General features: G+C 43.4%; 2 non-coding genes and 1 pseudogene across 2 annotated transcripts; all 3 read right to left on the reverse strand.

The window, feature by feature from the left end:
• Positions 1-3,457: 3,457 nt before the first annotated feature.
• On the reverse strand, positions 3,458-3,673 carry LOC119319873. The gene has a single exon (XR_005154693.1). It is a non-coding gene; the product is annotated as a small nucleolar RNA U3 (small nucleolar RNA).
• A 2,604-nt stretch (positions 3,674-6,277) lies between these two features.
• On the reverse strand, positions 6,278-6,499 carry LOC119319870. The gene has a single exon (XR_005154690.1). It is a non-coding gene; the product is annotated as a small nucleolar RNA U3 (small nucleolar RNA).
• A 1,247-nt stretch (positions 6,500-7,746) lies between these two features.
• LOC119319645 lies at positions 7,747-9,381 on the reverse strand (annotated as a pseudogene).
• Positions 9,382-9,645: the final 264 nt, after the last annotated feature.

Below are 9,645 nucleotides of genomic sequence, written 5' to 3' on the forward strand. Positions count from 1 at the left end.
TGAAATTCAAGAACATTTTTATATTTTGTAAAAAATATTTTAAAACAATAGCATTTTTTGGCAATTCAAAATATTTCAAATTTTAAAACAGGTTCTAAAATGTATAATAAAGTTCAAAAAGGAAAAAATGAAATAATAGAAAAGAAAAAAAGAAATAATAGAACAGAAAAAAATACGCTCAGGCCTTGCCCAACCTGGCGACGGCATCGCTTCCATCGAGTCGCCTAAACATTTGCCGACTTGAAAAAAGTTCATCAACTTTGAAAAAGAATCTTTATGAAGTTTAAAAAATTACATGCTTTATAAAACTTTGTAAAAATTGAAAAGAGTTCCTAGATATGGAAAAAACTTCATGAATTTGAAAACAAAGTTTGCGAATTTAAGAAAATGCTCACGAATTTAAATGGAAAAAAAATCGGGTAGGGCATACGGGTTGGGTGGAAGGTTCCATCTTAGAGTACCTTTTCTCGACATCGTTCAAATGGACCAAATTTTTTCTAGGGCCTTGTATTACCATTCCAAGGCACCATGCCAAGTTTTTGTGATTTTGATAATTCTTCATTTTCAAATAATGTTTGTGCTTTTAAAATTTATTTGGAATTTAGAAAATAATTCCATATTTAATGTTTTTCTACACAAATAAAAAAAATGTTCGTGGAAATTCAAAATAATTTGGTTTCAATTTTTTGTTCATATTTTCTGAATTTGCTTGATATTTCAAATTTCGTAGTGCTTTTCAAAAAACTTATGTGTTCAAATTTTGTTTGCTCTTTTGAAATATGTTCGTGTTATGACATTCTGAGCAATTTTGGAAGACACGAACAAATTTTTGACATGTTTGTACATTTTTGTTTAAAATGTGAATATTTATACTTTATGTACAAAATTGTAAAAAGCAAACATTTTTTAAAATTTTGAACAAAATATTATAAGCATGAACATTTTTTGAAAAAGAAAAAGAAAAAGTGATAAAAGGACCGATTCAACAATGGGCTGGCCGAGCTGGAAGCAAAAAAAAGGAGTAAATACACACAAGCATTAGGGTGTCCTAATTGGTTAGCGTGGTCCTCCTTAGACCAAGAGGTCTTGAGTTCAATTCACATTAATTGCATGCTTTTTATCTTTTAAAAAGAAAGTGAAAAACAGCCGAGGGCGCCGCGTATCGGTGCGGTGAAAAGACCATACTGCCCTTTATTATATAGGAGTATAGAGACATCTCAACCGTCAATGTGTTTAGGGGGGGTATACTGAAGCAAAAGTGTAACAGTTTTATTGCAGGATTTAATGACCATTCTATCCTTTCTTTTATCAACGGAGTGCATATCTATTTTACCATGCAGGTGTAAGGTTTTGGGATGTCAAGGATGAAGAATAACACTTTCGTTTCCTCCAAGTCCACAGCTGGAACAGTGATATCTTTGTATCTTTTCATGCATTTATTTCGCTATGTTTGGCTCTTGTGTGATGCGACACTCCATTCATCGAGAATCATTTTTCTTGATTCATCGGTTCCGTTCGACAAAAATGGATATTGCCTCTTACATTTTCCTTGTTCAGCTGGTGTGCATCTTTTCATTAGGTTTTGCGCTGATAGAAGATTGAATGCCCCAACTAAAAATAGAAAGATTGAATGCTGGCATCAGGTGCGACGTCTACAGCTTTGCAGCGATCCTATGGGAATTAATTAGCAACGTTGCGTGCGCCTTGGAGCGGGCTGAATCCAATGTAAGTCATCGGAGTAGTTGGGTTCCAGAACAAACGGCTAGACATTCCCAAAGAGGTCGACCCACTGGTGGCTAGTTGGGGGCCAGAACAAGTAAGATGACAAATCATTCTTCAAATAATATGCTGCTTTTCTTAATTTTCATTTTCTCTTTTTTCTGCCACTTGCCTCACAGACAATGACCTCTGATGATCTTTGTGCAGCGATCGAAGCAAACGACCTGTCACCGCTGAAGAAGTTACATCAGTTAGTTGTTACAGGAGGCCTCTGACAGTATACGAGGCAAAATTTGGATAAAACGCAAAAAAGAAGAAAAACACAAGTATTTATGCTTTTAAGTTTTTTTAGGATATTTATGCCTTTAAGTGGACCAAGTTTTCATGTTGAAGCCCGTGGGAGATGTATTCAAGATCTCTGCAGCATGGATCATGGATGCGTATGTACCAAGGTTCTGCACATCCTTTTCTAAAAATTGAGAGAACTATTTGCAGCAGCTGGAAGGTGCTGCTGAAGAGAACGTAGTGTGTGAGTTCCAACTGAAGAAGATGTTCTGTACCATGGTAAATAATGTGAGCGGGGTGGGGGTGATTCTGAGAACCAGAATTCACAGCAAAGAGATGGTACTGTTTTTTGTTATTAGTTTTAAACAGAAAATGGGGAGGAAAAAAGGAACCAATAGTTCTTTATGTCCGCAGAAAGTTGCAGGCTAGGTAAATATTTACCACATGCAGTCTTCTATATCATGTATACAGATGTTATTTGGCATCTCTATGAATGCATATTAATACTTGATTATCTCCTCTTTTATCAACATTGCCTGATTTTATAGCTTTTCATGTAGATACTGTCATATTACCATGCCTTCTTTTGGTGTATGATGTATTGATGTTTGACAAAATATTCATAGACTTTTTTTAATCATAGGTGACATTCCATATATGGAGAAAAGTAACTAATTAGAATTGCCATGCTTTCAAAATATACCTGGACTCTGCATAAATACTGATGCTGCTGTGTGAGAGATCTGATCACTGATTGCTTGATTGTTTGAGTCACTAGAAGTGTGCCAGAGCTGTTCTCCTTTGTGCTGTGGGATCCTCATTTATCTACCAAGATAGTACAGAAGAGTAAAGACCTCAGATATTTTACTTCCAATTGCCTCTGTCTGAGCAGTGAGCAGGCCTGCTCCCAGTTCAATGATCTGAAAAGGGAAATCTTGCTGTCAAAGAAAGCATCATTTTTTTTACCGGCCACTGCTAAGTGACTGGCTGAATACAGTCGAAACAAGGCTTCACCTCTGATTCAGTTAGCAGTTTGCAAATTCCTCCTAATTTTCGTTGTGCCCTGGCATTAATCCAGGACATGCTCTTTTGGGTAATGTTTCAAACACTTAAGCAAGCATTCGATAATTTCTTTTTATGGAGATCGTTTGGGTTAACATGACATGAGTGACCACATCGTCAAAGAATTACTTTAAAAATGTTGGAAATTGTCAAAAGATGAGCTGAACTTAGCTTTCCATAGAGCTCTCTTTTCTGAATCGTCAAAGATCATTTGGGTTAAAAGATAGTCTCTTTCCGAATTGCCAGCCTCATGTAAAACCTATATGGAATTCTCTGTATGTACTTTATTTGTCCAATATCATCCATTTCGTGGATTCCATTAACTGAATCTGGTTTGCAGAAGATGTACAGATCTATATTGTCAAAAAGAGAGCAAGGCAATGTTGTTTGCTGTCTGTCAGACAACCTCTAGGCCACCCTGTAGAGACAGAAGTCAATCCAGGAACGATCCTCTACAGCCATCGGATAACACCCATCAGGAGAATCCTAGCCGTTAATCACGCTCTGGCTTAGAGGTCAGAATGCCAGACTGAAGTGCTTGCCTCCTTATTGGTAAAGGATGCAGCGGTACGAGCCTATAGAACAGATCCTGTTCAAGTAAGGTCGTGCTTCCATCAGCAGCGTCACTCCTTATAAACCACTCCAACGTTTTCTAAACTAGCGAGGTGGGACTAATTGAGGAGAGCAGCCACATGCAGCAGCGCCTCTCAGGCTTAGCTTGGAAGAAGGTTTAGTGGCCCATGTAGCTGAGCACGATAATGAGCAAGGCCCAGCCCCGTCGGAGAAACGTTCAGCTGTGCGGATCTTGAACTAGTTTAAATATCCGGCAAATGCTCCATAGCCTGTACTTTTAATACTCCCTCCAATCCGAATTAATTGACGGAACCTCTATACAAAGTAAAATGGACATTGTATCAAGGTTGCATCAGTTTAATTGGATTGCAGGGAGTATATATAATTTCGAACAATGCTTATTCTAACTTTCTTTTTCATGACACCTAGTTTTTTTCGTTTTCTTTAGCTTTTATGCCAAATTAAATTACAGTCGGCCATTACCAAAGTAGCAGACACACACTGCTAGGTTAGAAAGAAGAGAGAAAAAAGATGCGACAGATAAGAACAAAACCGGAGTGAAAATGAGTGTGGTGTGTAACTCCGGAGCATCCGAGACAGAACATACGTTTGTTTTGTGGGCTCACCTGTCAAAAAGTACTCCCTCCGTAAACTAATATAAGAGCGTTTAGATTAGATCACTACTTTAGTGATCTAAACACTCTTATATTTCTTTACAGAGGGAGTACTCCAGTTGGGAGCACTACTTGCTGCAACTTCCCATTTAGATTTCCTGCAAGCCAAGGTATATCATGGCCTCTAACCCTCATACTCTGTTGGGAGGACAGCGCTGTCATCGTGCCGTCCTCGATCACGTCAGAGGGGGGTGCGCACACAGCTGACGCGGCACGGGTGTCATCCTTGGCACCATCCTCGGGCGCGTTAGTGGAAGGCGCGGCGCAGCCCCAAATATATGGATGAATGCATATATGGGTTCCGGCCGATCATATACATATGCAAAAACTGCTAGCCTGAACATCTTCATATGATAGACTGAAACCCACTTTTGCAACCAATAAGGATGAACCCAGGATGAGCAGAGACAGAACCAAAGACAGGATGATCAGAAAGGGTCAATGCATCTTAATTTCTCAGCGTCTCTCTTGAAAACTGTATTGATCTCACACTCTCTCAACACTAGCATCAGTCAGTCGCTACAAAGCACATCTCACGAAGGAAGCTGGCACCTTCAGCTCGCCTGGTTTGTTAAGGCAGGGCAATGACGAACGTCGATAACCTGATCGACAACAGAATGCCGCTAAGCAAAGCCTTGCCTAATGGATGTGAAGCAAGTATCTGCATCTGTACAGGTGGCTCCCAAGCACCGCTGACAGTCGGTCGACAAGAGTGCGCATGCTTCTAGTTATACCTGAAAAACAGAATACACGTGACAGCGAAAAATGGGGCAGACAATCAAGTTCAGTAACCTTGAACAAACACATTGGGGAATCACTTACTGGCTAGAACAAGATTTAGTTTCTTTAATCAGCATCCTTTTTGTTGCCCGAACTGTTCCCCTTCGTGTTGGATCTTCATTGATCTACAACGATAGTGCTGAGTGAGATCTCAGAGATTTGTTTGGATTGCGGATCACAGAGCAAGATCTCTATACATATCATATCACTGGTGAGTTCACCTGGACTCCGCCTCACCGCCTTGTCGAATCCTGTTTGAGAGTCATGTAACTAGACCCTCCTGAATTTAAATGGGACAGGAATCATGTAGCTAGACCCTCCTGAATTTAAATGGGACAAGAAATTTTGTTGTCAATTTATTTTTTCTGGTTACAGGAATCATATCAATTTTGTACTGATCTTTTTTATGTATTAATTCCAATTGCTTGTGTCTGAGCAGTGAGCAGGCCTGCTCCCAGTTCAATGATCTCCACCTTGGCTAATTTTGTACTGTATATTAATTCTGTACTAATGACAGAGCAAGATATCCAGACATATCAACTGAATTTCGTTCACCTGGATACTCTTCCACCTCGCAGGTATATCAAATTATGTACTCCAGCTGTCATGAACCCTGCTTTTAAATGAAAAAGGAAATCTTGCTGTCAAAGGAAGCATCATTTTTTTTACCGGCCACTGCTAAGTGATTCAGTTAGCAGTTTGCAAATTCCTCCTAATTGTGCCCTGGCATTAATCCAGAACATGCTCTTTTGGATAATGTTTGAAACTCTTAAGCAGGCAATCGATAATCTCTTTTTATGGAGATCATTTGGGTTAACAGGACACGAGTGACCACATCATCAAAGAATTACTTCAAAATTGTTGGAAATTGTCGAAAGATGATCTGAACTTAGCTTTCCATAGAGCTATCTTTCTGAATTGTCAAAGATCAATTGTGTTAAAAGATAGTCTCTTTCTGAATTCCCAGCCTCATGTAAAACCTATATGGAATTCTCTGTACATACTTTATTTTTCGAATATCATCCATTTCCTGGATTCCATTGACTGAATCTAGTTTGCAGAAGATGTACAGATCATATTGCCAAAAAGAGAAAGTCAAAAATGTTGTTTACAGTCTAAATTTAATTTGCAGATGATGTACAGATCATATTGTCAAAAAGAGCAAGGCAAAAAATGTTTTTTGTAGTCTGTCAGACAACCTCTGAGCCACCCTGCACCAGCGTGAACTGGAACACGAACGATCCTCTACGGCCGTTGGATGGCACCCATCAGGCGAATCCAAGCCGTTAATCACGCTCTGGCCCAGAGGTTAGAATGCATCAACCAGACTGAAGTGCTTGCCTCCTTATTGGTAAAGGATGCAGCGGTACGAGCCTATAGAACAGATCCTGTTCAAGTAAGGTCGTGCTACAACAAGCGGCGCCTCGCCTTATAAACTGGTTTAGCGTCGCCTAAACTAGCGAGGTGGGACTAATTAGAGAGCAGCCAGTGCAGTGCTGCGCTTCCTGGGGCAGAGCATGGAAGAAGGGTTTGTGGCCCATGTAGCGGGGCACTAGAATGAGCAAGGCCCAGCCCCATCAGAGAAACGTTCAGCTGTGCAGATTTTGAACTAGTTTAAATATCTGGCAAATGCTGCATAGCCTGTACTTTTAATACTCCCTCCAATCGGAATTATATAGAAGTTGCGTCAATTTATTCGGATCGGAGGGAGTACATATAATTTCAAACAATGCTTATTCCAACTTTCCTTTTCATGACACGTAGTTCTTTTTTTGTTTTCTTTAGCTTTTATGCCAAATGAAAGTACAGTGGGCTACCAAAGTAGCAGACACACTGCTACTCCCTCCGTTCGGAATTACTTGTCTTGGATATGGATGTATCTAGAACTAAAATACATCTAGATACATCCATTTCTGCGACAAGTAATTCCGAACGGAGGGAGTAGGTTAGAAAGAAGAGAGAGAGAATGCAACAGACTAGAAAAAACCGGAGAGAAAAATGAGTGGGGTGTAACTCCAGAGCATCCGAGACAGAACACAAACGTGTCGTTGAAGTACTTTTGTTGCATTTACAATATCTATTTGTTTTGTCGACTCACCTGTTCAAAAGTACTCCAGCTCATTGGCTAGAACAAGATTTAGTTTCTTTAATCAGCAACCTTCTTGTTGCCTGAACTGTTCCGCATTCGTGTTGGATCCTCATTGATCAACAATGGTAGTGCTGGGTGAAGATCTCAGAGATTTGTTCCAATTGCGGATCACAGAGCAAGAAGATCTCTGTACATATCATACTACTGGTGAATTCACCTGGATACTCCGTCTCCGCCTAGCTGCCTTGTCAAATCCTGTCTGAGAATCATGTAACTAGACCCTCCTGAATTTAAATGGGACAGCAATCATGTAGCTAGACCCTCTTGAATTTTAAATGGGACAAGAAACTTTGCTGTAAATTTATTTTTTCTGGCTACTGCAAGAAACAGACTGAATACAAGAGCCTCTTTTTTCCAGTTGCCAGTTTGCAAAGTCATACTTATGCCCTGGCTTTGATCTGGGACATGATTTTTTTTTTTGAACAGAGAAAGGCGCCAAGAGGCGCTAAATTCATTTCATTCAGCTCACATAGACAGTACAGCGTGAATTACAATGCTCCAATGTAGTTGATCTGCATTCACTTTTCTACTGGCAACCGCTTGTTGCCCTTAGGCAAAGCAAGCAATAATCTTACTGTTTCAATGGAGATCAGGACTCACTCCTGCATCCTCGAATTTGTTGGACATTTCGGCTACCAGGACAGGAGTGACCAAATCTTCGAAAGTGACCAATGTTCAAATATTTACTCCTATTCAAGAACAGCCAAACGATTCCACATTTTACTCAGTTAGCGAGAGGATTAACCACATGACCAAGAAACAACGTTGTGCCCGTCCTCTCCTCAACCACGGCAAATAAGAACGGCCGATCCGCCACAAAATCCACCAGATGCGGTGGTTCCCTGCGAAGCGCGCTACCATACATGACTATGGCCGTGGCAGCAGCGGCCAGGGTGCCTTGCTCGTCCACCTCGATGGTGGCCTTATGGAGCACCCCGCTGATGGAGAGCCGCCCATCCCCATCGCTCACCATGCCTGAGAAGTCACCGCCTGCGAAAGCCCTGGTGACACCAAGCTTCTGCATGTCCAAGGACGCATCAAATTCAGACGTAAACTTGAACTTGGGCACCATGAACTGCCCCACTGGAACTTCCTCTTCCGGCATGTGCTTCCTTATGAACTCTGGCATCGACACCGCCATGTCATAGAGATCCGTGAGGCTGAGAGTGGCGCTGTCCGGGAGAAGGATAAGCATGTAGAATGCAGCAGCTTGCCGATCGCCGTCGGTCCTGTAGGGCAGCCTGAGGGCCCTGAAGCCCGGGTAGAGAGCGATGTACTGTGACCGGCCTGTCGTCATGGATGGCACGCGCACCTGGTGCCGCCTGGGATGTGGAACGGCGCGGTGAAGACGTCGAACGGTCGACGCCACGCTCCTTTGAAGTAGAGCGCGTTGGCGAGGACGACCACCGTGGACGAGTGGACGGAGCCGGGAGGGAGTATGTCATGGATGCGCTGGTTCGTCGCGTCCGCCACAAAGGCGTTCACGCGCCGCCTCGCCAGCTCGGCCCCCGACACAAAGTCCACAGATTCTGCCGTGGCGGCGTACCGCGACACGCCGGTGGCCGTGAACTCTGGCCTGAGCGCCCGCCTCTGGTCGACCCACACGCCGCAGGCGAAGGACGTCTGCGTCAGGCCGTTGAGCCTGCCCACAAGCTTGATCGCCGGCGAGCGGTGCAGCTCGTCGAGCGACGCTGACCCGAGGAAACCCAGGAGCTCCCTGCGCGTGTCGCCTCGCGCGCCGGCGGTCACCATCGCGAGCGCCGCGTGGATGGACAGCGGCGAGATGACGAAGTTGCGCCCCGCTCCGGCCGCCTCCCGGACGCCGGCCTCCCTGGCGAGAGGCAGGCCGGACGCTTTCCCGGCCGCGTCGCTCGCTACCGGTGCCTCCTCCTCAGGGTCGCCACCAGGAGCAGGAGGCGCGTCGGCGAACAGGGTCGAGCAGAGGTGCCATGCGGTGAACAGGGCCAAGCAGAGGAGGACGGCCTTCCCGAAGCGCGACATCGTCGGAATCGCCGTGGGTTCGTGGTAAGATTCGGTTAGGATCGCAGTGGTTGAGCGCCGGAGATGGTGCCGGCGGCGGAGCTGAGCCCCTACCCTGGAACTGGAAGCTCTTGCGTGTGCGTTAGGGTTAGGTGAACAATGTACTGGGCTTCGAGCCCAGCCAGCCTGCAAAGCTGCCTAAACGGACCGGGAGAGCTGGGCTGGCACGGCACGACACGGGCTAAAAGGTTTTGGGAACCTTCTAGAAGGTTCCTGAGCCGGTATTTATTTTCTTCTTGCTACCTTTCTTTTTCCTTTTTTCTTTTTTCCTGATTATATTATCTACTCTTTCCTTTTTTCTGTTTATTTTCCTTTCCGTTTTTCCTTTTTTTATTTCATATTCATTTTCTTTTTCCAAGTTTT

Source organism: Triticum dicoccoides, chromosome 6A (assembly GCF_002162155.2).
Source record: "Triticum dicoccoides isolate Atlit2015 ecotype Zavitan chromosome 6A, WEW_v2.0, whole genome shotgun sequence".
Taxonomy (NCBI): domain Eukaryota; kingdom Viridiplantae; phylum Streptophyta; class Magnoliopsida; order Poales; family Poaceae; genus Triticum; species Triticum dicoccoides.